The sequence below is a fragment of the Anas platyrhynchos genome, chromosome 1 (genome assembly GCF_047663525.1).
Source record: "Anas platyrhynchos isolate ZD024472 breed Pekin duck chromosome 1, IASCAAS_PekinDuck_T2T, whole genome shotgun sequence".
In the NCBI taxonomy this organism is placed as follows: Eukaryota; Metazoa; Chordata; class Aves; order Anseriformes; family Anatidae; genus Anas; species Anas platyrhynchos.
In genome coordinates, this window is record NC_092587.1 from 97,412,058 (window position 1) to 97,427,787 (window position 15,730).

The 15,730-nt window shown below is 45.3% G+C and overlaps 1 protein-coding gene across 10 annotated transcripts in view; it reads left to right on the forward strand.

Annotated features, from left to right (window-relative positions):
• GJA8 (gap junction protein alpha 8) overlaps positions 1–15,730 on the forward strand; it is a 57,889-nt gene that overhangs the window by 10,912 nt on the left and 31,247 nt on the right. For 3 of the 10 annotated variants that reach the window (XM_038184661.2, XM_072025589.1, XM_072025579.1), the window contains exons 1-6: positions 665–783; positions 4,283–4,400; positions 4,665–4,712; positions 7,025–7,124; positions 8,990–9,067; positions 9,590–15,715. The gene's annotated coding sequence lies outside the window, so the exon portion shown is untranslated. Of the gene's footprint in view, positions 1–664; positions 784–4,282; positions 4,401–4,664; positions 4,713–7,021; positions 7,125–7,899; positions 7,993–8,989; positions 9,068–9,589; positions 15,716–15,730 lie in introns of those variants that run through there. The other 7 variants (XM_021271022.4, XM_072025585.1, XM_072025570.1 and 4 more) reach the window with 7 other exon arrangements.

The window sequence follows — 15,730 nt, forward strand, 5'->3', positions numbered from 1 at the left end:
TATTTAGAAGATACGCAGTGCTGTGCAGAGGTTGCTCTGGAGTCATGTCCCATGTGGACACTTTCACACTGAAGTTAAAAGTGCAGCTCCTTTTCAGGAGGGCTAATCTCCCGCCCGCTGAATCCTCACTGGTGATTAGTACAGGACATGCAGTACATTCCCATAGCAGCTCAGAAAACTCCTAGGATGGGGAAACCCATAATCATTTGCCACTTCATTTCTAACTTTATTGAAAGGCTTCCTTTGTCTTCAAAGAAAATGGGAATGTTTCTGGAGTTGTTTTTCTCTCCCCTGCCTTGCAGTTTATGCCTGTGATGAAATTCCACAGGAAGGAGAGTATCAATGTTTTCATTAGTCTTTCTGAAGAATTTTCCACTAAGCATTATTATTTAAAGTTCTGTTGATTTTATGCCAGTGAAATTGTCAAGAACTTCATCATAGAAGTGTCCAAGAAAAGGTGTTAGTAATACAGATCTAACTCACAGATGGCTTTGGGATAGGCTAGCTAAGGCTTGTCAAGTGTTTTTCATGTGCTACAGAGAGGCAATTCCTGCAGTAAGCTGTCTGAAATGTAATATCCCCACCCTGCCTTATTGAAACTTTGCCGTACACTCACAGTGATCAGATCTGACTTTCCATGATCAATCCTTTGTGTTTCTTACCCCAACATTGTCCCAGAGTGGTATACTCTTTCTCCTACAGAGTTTATCTCTGTATCCTGCAAATATGCTGGAGTTCTACTGAATGAATATGAAGAGAAGCTTTCTGCATCATGTACATGAGGTAACAGTTCTCAGGTCTCTCTTTTTTTTGGCGTTGAGGGAACTACTTGAATTTTGATGCACAGGAGGGAAATGGGTGAAGGAAGACTGGGAGGCAAAAGATGAGTGAAGAGACATGTTGCATGGATGCCTCAGCCATCCACTCAGTGTCTCCTTCCTCCTCTTCTCTATCGTACTGCAGCCTCTTCTAGGGAAAACAAAGGTGTCATGGCAGCTTCTCCAGCTCCACAGCTAGAGAAATAGCTGCTTTGCCCACTAGTAAGCTGGGAAGAAGGATGTTTCCTCCCCTCCCCAAGAGACTGCTATGCAAAACTTTTATGACTTGAATGAGGAGAGCAAGTGGAAGAGAATGCTCCCCCAGACAGTGGGAATGAGGAGAACAGCTGACAGCTTGCCATGTGCAGCTTGCAGATCTCAGCAGTTTGTGGTGCTGTAGAACAGATTTTGAAGGAAAGGAGAAATACAGGAGGTAAGGGGAAAATAGGACAGCGTGCATCATCTTTTGATGAAAGGTAAGACTCCCGACCTTCTAGGTAAATGAAACATAGCAGACCATATCTACCTAGACCTCAGTGAGGCATAAGATCCCAGAAGAAGCTAATTATTTTAAAAGACTTGGCTGAATAAGACAGGGATTATTAGAAAAATCCTCAAGTGGGTGAGAGACTGATGGAATTGAGACACAAGTTCCCTAATAGGTTGAAAGAAAATTATCCATGAGGCTGCTCAAAGATTGCACTCAGGACTGATCTTTCTTAATATTTGCATTAATTACCTTGACATTGAAAGTAGAAATGCTAATGAAATCTGCTGATGGAACAGAGCCTATCATCAGGACAGGGGTGATTCCAGCACCAGGAGAACTGAAGGCTTTCCACAACTGGGGTGATCAAGGTGAGGTTAAATGGGAAAGTGCGAAGTCAGGCAGTAGGAATCTCTCCAAGCACTTGGAAGTTCCTAGTTGGCATGACAGAGAAGGGGAAAGTCCTGTGTGAAGGCTTCCAATGATGTGATGAGGTGAAAATGGCAGGTGAGCTTCCAGGCCAGAGCAGTATTTCCAGTTGTAGCGAGTAAGATTAATGTCATCCAAGAGGATGCGAGGCCCCCCCCAGGAATACTGTGTGCAGCGCTGCTCACCCATGTTCAAGACATTCAGCCTGGAACAGGTGCAAAGAAAGTCAACAGGGTGATTAGAGGAATGGAAAGTGTCTCCTGGCCAAGAGTATGTTTACTTATCAGTCACAGAAGTGACTGCAAACAGATATCTGAACTGATTTGAAAATAGATGAGGTACCAGTACGACCTTTTCTGCATTAATTATTTCGGACTGAACTTCGTGCTACTGCAGCTACTCGGAGTAATTAAAACATCGTGTGATGTGCCCGCAGGGTGAATACTATAAGGGAGCTTAGTTACTTAGTCTGGCAGAGCAAAGGTTAAGAGAAGAGAGATTTGCTGCCTATAAATACTTTTTGGAATTGGGGGTTGGGCAAGTAAGTGCTAGGGAGAGAGAAGAGCTACATAAGCTAAAGGACAATGTGGCATAAGAATAAATAGATATAAATTGGCCATGAATGAATTTAGGTTGGAAACCAGAAGGTTTCTAAGCAACAGAGCAGGGAAGGAGGTGCTGGAACAGCATTCTAGTAACAGAACTGAGGGTGGAAACCTAATGAGATTTAGGGTAGAGCTTAGTAAGTTTAGAAAAGGCCATTTGTTTTGTACTCGCCTGTTATTCAAACGGATTGAACCTGATAAGCAAAGAGGTCCCTTTTTCATTCTATTTCCTGTACTTCCCTTATTGCCTTATCAGAGCTGCTCCCTTTCACACAGAAGCCAGGTAAATCCTGAAGAGAGTTTCAGTGTGATGAGTTTTTCAGCATTGATCCTGTGGTTATTTAATGGAGTATTTCTTCTGTGTCAGGGAATTAAACAAATAAAAAAGGGCAAGCCAACACAATGCATGGAGAAGGTCTGCAAACATGCAGTAGTATAAATGAGAGCTCACATACGAATGAGCTTCTTCACATAAAGCAGATGTTCTTGCAGCATCTGGCTTTGCTGTAAGGGTGTCTCAAATGTAGGTAAATGTTCTCCTGAGATCTGAGAACTTCAAGGGATTGTCTGAAGGGTAAATAGCTTGTGCTTCCCTGCTGATACAGTGGACTTTCCTCATGAAACATTTTATCCAAAATCCCCTGGCATGGATATGATTGAAAGAGAAGGAGGGAGATAGAGGTTCTCTGCTGTAGATTAAACCTCTGGAGACAGCTTGAAGGCATCCTCCAGCAGGAAGCAGATTCCCAAGGACAGACTGGGCCCAAGGGAACAGGAGTAGCATGTGATGATAGGTCCCTGAATGAGGGGGAATAGTTTTATAGTCACAATTCCTTCTTCAGTTAAAAAATAAATATGTATATAACCCCAATTGATTCCATTATTTATGTTATTTATTGGACATTTTGGCCTCAGTTTCTTTCCAGCCTGTATTTGGTTTACATGGCAAGGCTTTAGTAGTGTGGGGCTGCAGGGGTGGCCTCTGTGAGCAGAGCCCAGCAGCTGCCCCATGCCAGATCAGAGCCAGCTCCAGCCAGCTCCAAAAGGGACCCACTGCTGGCCAGTGCTGAGCCAGTGAGCGACGCTGGTTGGGCCTCAAGGAGAGTGAATTTAAGGAAGGGAAACACTGCTGAGATGCAGCAGCTGGGAGAGAGGAGTGATAAAATGAGAGAAGCAGCCCTGCAGCCCCCAACGTTGGTGCAGCAGGAGGGCAGGAGGTGCTCCAGGCAGGCAGCAGCAGTTCCCCTGTGGCCTGTGGAGAGGCCCCTGGTGGAGCAGGCTGTCCCCCTGCAGCCCATGGGTCCCACAAGGAGCTGCAGCCCCCCCATGACTGGAGGAGCCCCCGGTGGAGCAGGTGGATGTGGCCTGGAGGAGGCTGTGGCCCATGGAGAGCCCCCGCAGGAGCAGGCCCCGGGCCGGAGCTGCAGCCTGTGGAGAGGAGCCCACACAGGAGCAGGGCTCTGGGGGGAGCTGCCGCCCAGCCGTGGGGGACCCGTGCCGGAGCAGTTTGCTCCTGGGGGATGGACCGCATGGTATGGAGCCGTGTGGGAGCAGTGCTTGAAGAGCTGCTGCCTGTGGGCAGCCCCCACAGGCTCAGTTCGGGAAGGATGGCATCCCGTGGTAGGGTCCCCACAGGGAGCAGGGGCAGAGAGGGACCATGAAAGAGCGGTGGAGACAAAGCGTCAGGGACTGACCACAGCCCCCATTCCCTGTTCCTCTGTGCCACTCAGGTGTGAGGAGGTGAAAGAGGGTGAATGGGGGGAAGGTGTTTTTAGTTAGCTTTCAGTTTCTCATTCCTTGGGTCTGTTAGTGATAGGCAATAAATTATATTTATCTTCCTATGCTGAAAAGATTTTGCCCATAACAGTAATTGGAAAGCAATATCCCTGTCCTTATCTCAACCCTTAAGCACTTTTTCATTGTATTTTCTTCCCCTCTTCAAGGATAGAGAGAGAGCGAGCAGTGTGGTGGAGTTCAGCTGCCCATCAGTGTGAAAACACCACACAGACCAGAGTACCAAACCAGCAAAGAATGAGAAAAGAATAAAAAAGAAACAACAAGGTGTGAAATATCACTGTGTCAATCTCATATGCCAATAAAGTTTTCAGCAAGAAAATCTGTAAGAGGCTTTCATCTTACTGAGGAGAAATGACCATCTAAAATGACCGCTAAAGCTTACTTGTCAACTTTATGTTACTGGAAATACTGTATTCTCACAGCTACTGCTTCCACCTCCCAACTCTAAAACATCTCTGAGTAGCTGAGAAGTGCTTTGCAAATAATAATGTAATTACACCTCTCATAAACACTCTCCTTGATTTACAGGTGGAGGAACCAAACCATGGAGAGCCGAAGGATTTGTCCAAATGATTAGTAAGTCATTTTTAAGCAAGGAATGCCTCATCTACTTAGCCACCAGACATTCACCTTGTCCTGTAGATTTCCAGCTAGATGAATTACTGCTTCACACAAATACGTGTGTAGGCATATATACATACAGATATTTCACAAAGTGAAAAGAGAAGAAAGAATAGACCTTTACCTCTTTTTGCAGAGCCAGTACAGGTAGAGGTAGGAGCAGGTGAAGCTGACCAAAGGGTTAGCTTTAGCACAGCCCCTTGGTCTTGCTGGAGCCCACCTCTCTCTCACTGTTCGGCTCCCAGAAGAGATCCGTGTCTGAGGGAGGACACTTTGGATAGGGGAAACAAACCCCGGTCAGCTCCCTGGGACTCAGCCTCCTGCTGTGGTCTGACACTGGCTCACTGGCTGGAGATTCCCTCGAGCCTGAAGGACCGATGCTGGGGGAGACTGGCTTCTGAGCTGTTCCTGACATGCACTGGCAGCTGTCTGCCTGCTATTCTTTTAAAGAGTCTTCGTGGATCAGGATAAAAATGTGATCTTACGCAGGCAGCATTGTAAGCACAACTTGGCTCACGTTCAGCTCTTCCTCTGGCTCCCAGCTACTCTATTTTTAATGAAGGAATTTGAGGCTATCAGAAAGGAAGTCAAATTGTTTTAGGAAAACAATAGAAAAGCAACTTAAAGTTTATTAGCTTCCTGTCCAGGGCCTGGGACCAACTTGTCAAACTTATTAGAGCGATGGCAGAGCTATTTATTTAAAAGGGCTAGCGACAAGACTCACAATTTCATTCCTGTTTAGGCCTCGGTGAAAAACAAAGGAAAGCCATAAAATAATATCTGACGGGAGCAGATGGCTAACTGGTAAATGGTGCAAGTGAGGTTGGCCTGTGAACCATTCATGGTGTTCACCAGTGGAATGGCTTTGGTGGGATTTTGTTATCAGGTGAATGCCCTGCATTCACAGTCCTACCCCAACACCCCAAACCCCTCATTGTGGTCCAGATTTTCAAATTGAAATCTCATGCCTGAGATTACAGATATGGCAGGAAAAGGTCTTCATTTAGAGCTTCTGAAAGGAGCGAAACAATACAGCAGGTCTGTAGAAGAGCCAGGAAAAGAACCCAGGTGTCCTTGATCCTGTGGGGCTGCTTGAGCCCCCCAACTGTAAAAATATTTATATCTTCAGAAGCAGCTGCAGTCTGCTGCTCTGTTTAGCTGCCCCAAAGTAGCAGCACCATTAAGTCACTGAACACATGCTGGCATGCAGCTATGGAGAAGAATGGACAACCACACTATTAGACTCTCAAGCCAAAAATGTCCACGCCATCTGACCCTTTCTAAGTCATTCCATCATTTGCAAAGAAAAGAGAAGAGAATAGAACAAGTAACTGAGAAGCATTTACAAACTCTGCTTAATGCAAAATCATCCACTTTTTTTTGGAGGGCTCTCTGCTAATTGCATTTTTAGCCTGCTTCCAGGGAAGCACGCTAGAACTCACCTTTCCTTTCAATAGTGTAGTAGGAGTCTCTAGAAAGTCACACGCTGAGAGGTACAGAGCGCACAGAGCTATGCACAAAAGCTTTGAACAACTCAGTAACCACTTTCCAGATGAAAGGAAGAGGAGCCCACCTCAAAAATTCTCTTCCTTCTTCTTCTCATTAGCTTAACTAAAAGCAGGAATGCATAACTACAGTGATCTCTGAGGCCTAGGGCAATAGCACATCTTGCACTGGCAAGTGGTAGAAGATCTTGGCTTATGTTTTCCTTTTAATTTAGACAGGTTAGATGCTTATATGAGGGTCAAAGGGAGTGCATGATCTCTGGAAAGACCTAGGAAATTGGGTCTTAAACGTTGTAGTTTTACAGTAAATGCAACCACCTCTCATTTACATTACATTTGTGTTTATCTTGCTTGTAGGGTATTCTTACACTTTTTAGAATATTTTGCTAGTTTCTGTCCCTCTGAGATACTTCCTCGGTAAACAAATCAGCCAAAAAACCTCCGAGAACCATGCAGTATCTGAGTTCACTACAGTCTGTAGACGTTTATTTTAAGTACGTTCTTGAATTGCATTGATTTCAGTGAGACTTGATAGCCTGGAAGCCAACCACCCTGCACTGCTAACCAGGCCAGCTTTGCTAGGGGAATTCCAAGGCAGACAGCAGCTAGTCAATATATTTCTCGATTGCCTCTGCTGTAAGGGATACTACACATGAATCACGAGATGGTGTTCTGGCAATGGGAAGTGTTTTATTTGCACTTATTGGAATCTGTGTCACCTACAACAGTATCGTTTAATTCACACTTTGTTCTAATAAGTAGGGTCCCCAAGTGTATTCCGTGAGAGCCTTTTTGTTACTCGCTCATCACTGTTGAACTCCCAGCAATCCCTGAGGCTGGGATCCTGCAAAGACTTGGTCATGTAAGTAACTTGATATAGTCACAGCTTGGGGCCATTCATGTGGGGAAAGGTCCCTCTCTGTACAAACATCATAGACTGGAAAATGTTGTAGATTGTTTAAGATCCTGTTTTTACTACCAGGACTCATATGGTTTCCCAGAAGCTTCTGGGATGGCAATGGTTGCCAACCAGCTGGATGCATGGATGCTGAGGAACACCTTACCCTGGTAGGCTGCCACACACTGCCATGTGGTGCCAGTGCCAGCACACGGTTCCTGAGGCATGCTCTCCCATGCTGGGGTTAGATAGCTGTGGTGCTGTGAAGATGTCCCAGCTGTAAAGCTTGAGCTTAGAAAGAGGCTGCCTATATAAGATTGCCAGCATAGAAAGAATCACAGGCACGTGTCTCATCATGAAGAAAACTAGGTTTATTGTGGGGTAGAATGACCTTGGTCTGCTCTATACGTTCTCTGTTGGGGTATAGAGAGATCAGGACTTGAATCTGCCCTGAAGGCCAAGATGTCCTTAGAACTTTCCCTGGAAGTGAGTTTCAAAGAAGAAACAGTAAAAGAATATGAGGAAAAAAAGACTTGCTTGGCAGTAGTGAGTGAAGATGAGAAGTAAACAGTCTGAGTTATGGAAGAAGTCTCAGATGGTGCTTACTGCTCCCAAGCAGCTTGTTCTCTTTTTGATGGTCTGAAAGCATTTCAAGACATGACCTCCTGGGTACAATTAAGAACTTTATCAATTGCACAAATTTATGAGTAATGGTTCTTCTCACCAATTTTGTGATAAGTGTTGGCTGGATTCTGAAGCCTTCTGTGAACAACGAGAATAACAGCAAATGGAGGGGGCAGGAGGACACTGCTGGCCCAAGCAGAACAGAAAGGTACATTTATATTAGAAGATCAAATATCCACGTGCTACACACACACACACACACACACACACACACACACACATATACAAACACAGAATAAATTGTATTTCTTCTATTTGCAAGAGCTCACAAACTAGCCTAACTCCCAGCAATGCAGTGGTGCAGAGCATGCAGGAAAATTCCATTACAAGGGGTTTCTCTTTCCAAAGTGTTGACATGAGGTCAACTCGAGCTGTGCAAGGAAGGCAGGCAGCCCTGGTAATCACACTGCACCTTCAGCGTGCATGCATGACGGCAAACAGACTATACTTGTCAGCCTGGTGTCCTGAATATTTTTTAGAGGAAAGCTTGGAAGAGGTTTGTATTCAGTTTTGTTTTCTGGAAGGGCGAAGGATTTGATCAATTCAAATCTCCTTAATTGTGTTGCTGGACACCTGGGTTTCCTGGTAAAATGCTGTCTCCTTGACATTCTGTAACAGCCCCCACTGCCCAGGAGAGGTGACAGCCTGCAAAGGAAGCAGGTGTGCATGTTAGTCACCTACAGGCCACAAAGACAAGGAAGTGACGGCCACTGCTTCTCCACCATGGCCGCTCAGAGCCATGCCGAAACACTGCAGGGCTCTGCAGATCGCCACGGGCAGCACCCACGTTTAAAGCTATGAGGAGTGGCTTGGGGTTGGGGAATTCTCTGGGCACTGAAGTACTGCTGATGGACCCTCTCCACTTAGATTCCCATGTAATTTCATTTAAATTCTCTCTCCTTACTCCTCATACACAACGGGGTGCAGTCTGCTCTAATCCTAACTAGGGATCGCTCCGTATAAAGACAGGCACTGCATTCTCACCAGTCCTTTGCATGCTGTATATTTGTGTTTTTTAATGCCAGCAGAGACGAAAATGAAGGGTGATCATGGGACACCTAGCTGAAAATCATTTGCAAAATTGCTAGCCTATACTGAGATTGTGCCTTGCTGGTATTTCATCTCTCTGATTTTGTGATTGGCAGATGATACCAAAGTGTGCTTGCACCGTGCTAAGACTCCTGTATGAGCTTGTGCAGAAACCTGGTGATAAAACCTGACAAGTAAGTGGTATCAGACATGAATGTGTTAGTTTGCTGGTGTTTATTATTTTTCTTAAAATGGTGGAAAAGTAAGAGATATTTAAATCTGACTGAAGCAAGCTGAGGTAGCTATAAACTTTTTTTTTTTTTTTTTTTTTTGAGCTAAATCTGGCAGTTTTCTATCCAAAATATAGAATTTGGTTGCTTTATGATGAAAGTGATTTATTTTTCTTAAAGAACAAAAACAAAAGGATGATAAAAATTATGACAAAAATATTAAAATCATGAATAAAGTTTTTCCTGGTCAGGGATGATGTTTTGTGGCTTTCAGTGTGCATGAGAAATGGAGAAGCCTAAGTAATGCAGGCTAGTAAGATAGGTGGTTTTTGCATGTGACAGCCACATGAATGATACGGGTGCTTCTTGTAATTATCCTATGTCTATCTGAAGAAGAAAATAAATTGGTTCTTTCAGATCAAAAGGAATTGGAGATGGATTTTTAGACAATGTACTCAGTATTTAGGAGTGTTTTCTCCAAACCAGGAACGCCACGGAATGTGCCCTCTGAAAGAACCCTTCAGAGTTGCAGCAGTTAAAAACCAAGCAATATTGCTCACAAGAACCAGCGAACAGAAAAATGGGAAGCCTTGATGTTGTCTGCTGTTCCCACACTCTTCCCACACTTTCCTCTCAGGCCAGCTTTGTGAAGAAACAAGTTTCTCTCGCAGGGAAAGTAACAATTGAACACAGCAGGGAAGAGAGAGGTTTTGCAATGTGCTGCATGAAATGATGCAGTATCACTCAACTAACATCTGCTAAAACGTTCTTAAATAGCCTCATCTTCTTGAGTCAGCATTTCTAACATCAATAATTTTATTGGTAATAATCAGTAAGGTCTGAGATTTGCTGGAAGAGGATGGATGGCTGCACTGGGGGAGGAAATCTAAAGAGCTTTGAAGTATGCTGATAGAAAAAATGCTGAGGCAACATCTCAATTACTGAGTTGAGAAATCTGCACTTCTTTGCAGTTCCCAAATTGTTGGGAAAACATGAGGAATGCTGCCTTGAGAGGAATTACTGGTGTTTTTAATGCCATCAGGCTCTTAAAGCTGGAGCTCTCCACAAATGCTACAATCCAGTGTAAATCTAACAACAGACTTCAATGTTTCTCTTGAAGATACTGGGGCTGGCCCATACTGCTAACATGAGTTGCTCTCTCTTGCACTCCCTACGCTCTCATTCCAAAAAACCTTTGAGAAGAGGTCTCCCATTCCTGTCTAACAGGTCTGGGCAAATCCAAGCCAATCTTCCAGTCAAATCCCTTCTAATCCAGGCCACACAACTTTCCTTCCACCCAGGCAATCCTTCCCATTTCTCCTCCTCTTCTCAGATGATTGCACTAAAAAAAAACCTTGAGAAATTGTGTCACATGGTTAAAATAAATTATTTTCCACTTTGAAAAGTGGAACCACACAGAAATTCCAGCACAGGACTGACACAAGATTATCTTTCAGCTACTGAAGTGATGTGAAATAGTAGCCTGCAGCTGTGTAAGCAAATTGACCAGCATTACAGGAATCCACAAAGAGGTCGATTGTGATCTGTGGCTTGCTTTGTGCAGGTATTGAACTGGATGGGAACTCACATTTTGTTTCCAAGTGCAACAAAGCTGTGTTCACCTGAAAGACTGTGATTGGAAGACTAAATATTGATGAGAGACTGCTCTGCTCACAAACAGCACAGCGTATGTCTGCTTGCCTCTCCACTCCCTCTCTCAGACCCCAAGCAGGGTGCTTTTGTCCATGCTGCACTGTGGGAGCCGTTATTAGTCAGGCCAGCATCTGGTCCATTTTAGGAGAGCATCAGTGGCCTGGAGAGAAATTGCCAGAGAACATGCTGACAGTTAAACAGTACCGAGGATAGCAGGATCATATTGGAGCCTGTGCCTCGGTCCCAATAGCTTGTGAATTATAGATATATATCCACTGTCTGAGAGCAAGTTAGGTTTGGAAGAGGAAGAAGGTCAGAAAGTAAGCAGTGAAAATATGACTGCACCACTGAGCTCAAGGAGAGATGAGCTGTCCTTTAAATTGCAACCTGCTACATTTATTGGATTGCCTTTTGGACTGTGGAATAATGGGTAAGGTGATGGATTCTTCAACTCGTGACTGCCAAAATATGTGGATAAGGCCATAATCAACATCTTCACTAAGCTTATGAGCTGATGCAGAAGATGTTTTGTTTATGTCTGGACTGATGTGTGGGTCAGTGATAGAGCTGGGGTTATTTTCAAAGAGATGAGTGTCTACAGCCTGTAGTGTCTATGGTGTTTGTATGGGCAGAGCAAGCCAGCCTCTGGGCTTCAGGTTACCAGTCTGGGGCATAGCTTGCTCTCTACTAGGCACTGAGTCCAAGCTGGCATGGAGGCAGCAGGCAACCAAGGCAATAAATAACAATATAAATAGTCCTGAGATAGCATCAGAGAAAGTCCATATTTGAAAAACAGTATTTTTGTGCTAACATGGTTCTTGCAGAAGGAGGGCTATCACCTAAAAATAAAAATAAAAATAAAAAATAAAAATTAAAAAAGCATTGTCCATTGGTTGTCCGTTTGTTACAGACTGAAGTAGGAGAATCTTGTCTGAATCCTGACTGGTTTTAAACCTTGGGAAAGTTAAAAATACTTGGAAAGAATGATACTGAATCATGAAAGCCTACAGAGAAAGTTGGTATGCTCACACTTTGACCAAATTGTGCATGCTTACACAAACACATGGAGCAATGTTGTAGAGTGTTTCTAGATGCTGGAATACAAGTTTAGTGTCTACAAAGAACATGTCCTATGTCTGACAGTCCACTTTGCAGTGCCCCGTCTTTGAAGTGAATTCACATGCTGATATTTCTCCGGTCAGTGCCTGAAGGAGTTTCATTTTTATCTTAAGGGTGGATGAAAACAAAGATCCTCATATATATATATATATATATGAGGTCACATCTGAGATTCTAATGCAAGTGAAGAACAAACCCGCAGAGAATATAAAATCAGTAGCCAGCCGTACATCTCTGATGGGAGGCAGAAATACTTTGGCTGGCTGAAAACCTGCTTGGTGGTCACTGTTTGCCCTCTACTCAATCAAATTGGATGTTTTCAAGTACTGAAGCGTGTTGCTTTTTAGTGCATGGAGAATTACCAGGGAACCAAAGACTGGAGCTACCAGGAAACTGTATAATTGTCCATTAATTCATTTGGTAGAAACTCGTGCTTTTCTGAATGGCAGGATGCCAGCACATGGACAGTTTAAACGGAAATGATGCAAGTGACCACATATTTGTCTGGTTCTGTTGAATTCTTGTGGTGGCCATTGCAGGCTGGAGCCCAACCTGGCTTGCAAAAACCTGCTCACACATGTTAAAGAAGCTTGGTCGATGATGAGCCTGTTCTCTGTGCTGTGCTACACTGTTTACTGAACCCAATGGCTTATTTATAACTTGGGTAAGTAAGTATGTAGGAACTGCCATCCTCGCAGCTACTGCGGCTCAAGGAAAAATCCAAGAATTTTTAGTGGCAGAGGTGTTTTCTTTCTGCACCTCTCTGAACTCACTGGAGCCTGAACACAACTCAAAAGAAATGCAGGATCGGCCCTAGAGATCTCAGAATAAGGCTCTTGGTTTGAATGCCTTTCCTTCACTATCAGACACACCATCTCTGGTTCCCAGAGACCCCTCTACTCAGCTCAGTGATAAAAGCACTTTTTAACACCAAAGCTGCTGTGTTCCCACGCCTGTTGCTGTCATGAGGGAGCCCATGCTTAAACAATAGCAGAGGAATAAAGAATAGCCTCGCTAATCAATATCCTGCCTAGACGCTGAGTCAGGTGGCAGCCTGGGCCTCTTTAAAATTCCTGCATTGTTCCTGATTTTTCATTTGACTCGTGTAAATTTTTATCTTTAAGGAAAGAAAACACATGGGACCAACTGTCTCTGCCTGCTGTGCTATTCCCTTCCCATCCACCCCCACTCAGTTTCAGTGTCTTTGTCCTATGGTAGCCTCTACCAGAGGGGGATGGAAATAGGATTTGCCGGTCTGGACTTTTTACTGAGCATGATATCCTGTGGTTAGAAGAAGGTGGCAGTGGTTTAAGCGGGATTCCCATAGTCACATACCTCTACAGGCCTTTGGAGAACTAAATCTTTGACACCTATATTTCCATGTGGGCTCCTGTTTATGTGATTGGTTTTAAAATGGTCACAAGGACAGGCAAGAATGCAGGCAGTTTCCTAGTAAGTTTTTTCGCAGATGAATGTTTGGAGCCCTGGCAAGGTACTAGGACAGTCTGTGTGTGAACAGACATTTGGAAAATTGACAACAACAGTATTTGCTAAAACAAACTGTGCAAGATCCTATAGCTCAAGCTCTTGAATCCACCTCAGCTGTACTACAAGCACTTTCCAGAAGGAGAAGGAGGCTGGAGTGGCTTTATGTAATCTCTCAATCTCACAGGACCTGCAGGCCACTGAAGGCTTTACTCAGCTCCTGTCATAGCTCCGAGTCACCCTTGGGCTTCACTGGCCAGCCTGAAACAGGGAGCCGGTGGCCCTGTGCTTTCTCCTTGCCCTGGGCCCTGCATCAAAGGCTGCCAAGGAGGAAGGCCATAGATGCCCCCAGGATTTTCCTTAAAGCTGTCGAGTCTCTAAGAAATCTTTGTGGCTCTTTGGCACTGCTTGACTCCTGATGAAAGGCCCCAGCACAGAGGGAAAGCGTGGTCCTCACTGCGACGCCAGGCAGGAACTCTTGGAGCTGTAAAGGGAACTGGTAAGGGTTACACTTGCACATGTAGATACCAGATAAGAGCTGACCTACCCTTCACCCCAAACTGAACTCCCTGAAGCTCAAACAGAGTTGGGCGACTGCTTGGGAAAACACTGGGGGAAACCTGCCAGACCAGCAAACTTGCAGGTCTTGTCCAGGGCTGGGAGCAGACATGCTGTGAGCAACCCAAACTGAGGTGCTTCTGCTCCAGACAAAACCAGGAAGGAGCAGGATTTTTACAAAGCCACGTGCTCTCAAGGGCTTGCTAGGTCACAGACTAAATCACTTGAAGACCACTGACAAGGACAAAAGGGAGTTGAGAGTGCCCACCAGGAGCCCTGAGCAAGGACAAGGGCAGCAAAGCCCAGCTCCCTGTGGCCAGCACCGTAAGACCACTGCCAGGGTCTGAACAGCTGGTGCGGGGGCACCCAGACCAGACTTTCCCTTAGCAGTGAGCAGGGCTAGCTGGCAAGCTAACGCCGTATTTGTGTCAACCAGCAACTTCTCTGTTTCCTCAGCAGCCAACAGCCTTCCAGAGCTCACTGCTTGCCTGTGCAAGCCATACCCTGCCCACAGAGAGGCCATAGAAAATGGCTGCCAGACACAAGATGGCGGGGAGGGTCACACAGGGAGGAGGCGGGCTGCCATGGCAAGGCACAAGCCACCGCCAGCTTGCCTTGGCAGCAGGGAGAGAAACAGTTCTCAATAAATTCTTCTTCCCTTATATATGTAAATATTTGCTTTTGAAATTGCTAAATTCTGGAGCAATTCTGGGACATTGATAACGCTGAAGGGAGGGAGAAAGTCCAGACAGTGAAGGCTCATTTCACGGGACGCACAGCACTGTCAGGTGTCAGGGGAAGCCTGGCTGGTGGCTCGCTCCTGCAGGCAGGCTTGCATTCAGAGACAGGGAGGATGGAGGGCATGGCATTTACATTCCTGATAGAGAATGCACCAGGGGACCTTGCAGCCACCTGCCGCCCTACCCTTGCTGTAGGCTGGAACATCTACAGCCATGGCTGGTGGCCTTAGACAGAGTGCCCAGTGAATTCTGACTTTCTGTATTGGAAATCTGTTTCTCCTGGGAAAGAAGGATTCCCAGTTAGCAATATGCTTTGATCTGTAACTCTTTTGGGAGTATCCAGGGAGCGGTGCCTACCACTGTCTTCCCTCCAGCTGCTGGGAGGACCAGGGCTCCCAGTTGGTAGCATCGTATAGTGTGGTGAGAGCTGTCCCTGACATTGAGCACTCACCACTAATCCATGTGCCTGCTCCCCTGGCAGTGAGCAGGGAAAGATCAGGAAAAGGGGGCTCTGCTGTGCTGCTGTGCTTCCTACTGCTTGCAAGGTGAAATACACATTTGTATCGATTCTTGAGGAATAGTGAAAGACTCTTCTTGCCCCTAGCATCTAAGAAACAGAAAGCATGGATGTCTCAGAAGGCATTTTCCAGCAAAGACACACCAAGAAGAAACATCTCTCTTCTCCCTGTGAATGTAAATTCAGAATGTCAAAGAACCAGCAAGATACAGCATTCCTTGTATCTACTCAGTTTTCCTCAGCCTCACAAAGGCAGGGCCTCCTCAGGGAGGTCAGCTGAGGATTTCTTTGAGACCTTGGCCTCTGCACTGAGGCTTCTGGTAAGGATTTCATTGGTACCAGCTGGGAAGGGGGCTGTTTGTGGCAACCACACCTGTCCCACAGGAATATAATGGAGTCCTTTAGCTCACTGTAATGGCTGTTGGTGCTTGCTGTGTGCTAGTGTGTTTGTATTAATTCTGCAAATTGGTTGTTTCCCCAGAGCACTATTGCTTGAGCTTCTGGATATCAGCTGCAGCAGTTCTGGTGGAGGTGCCCTTGGTATTTGAGTGGCAA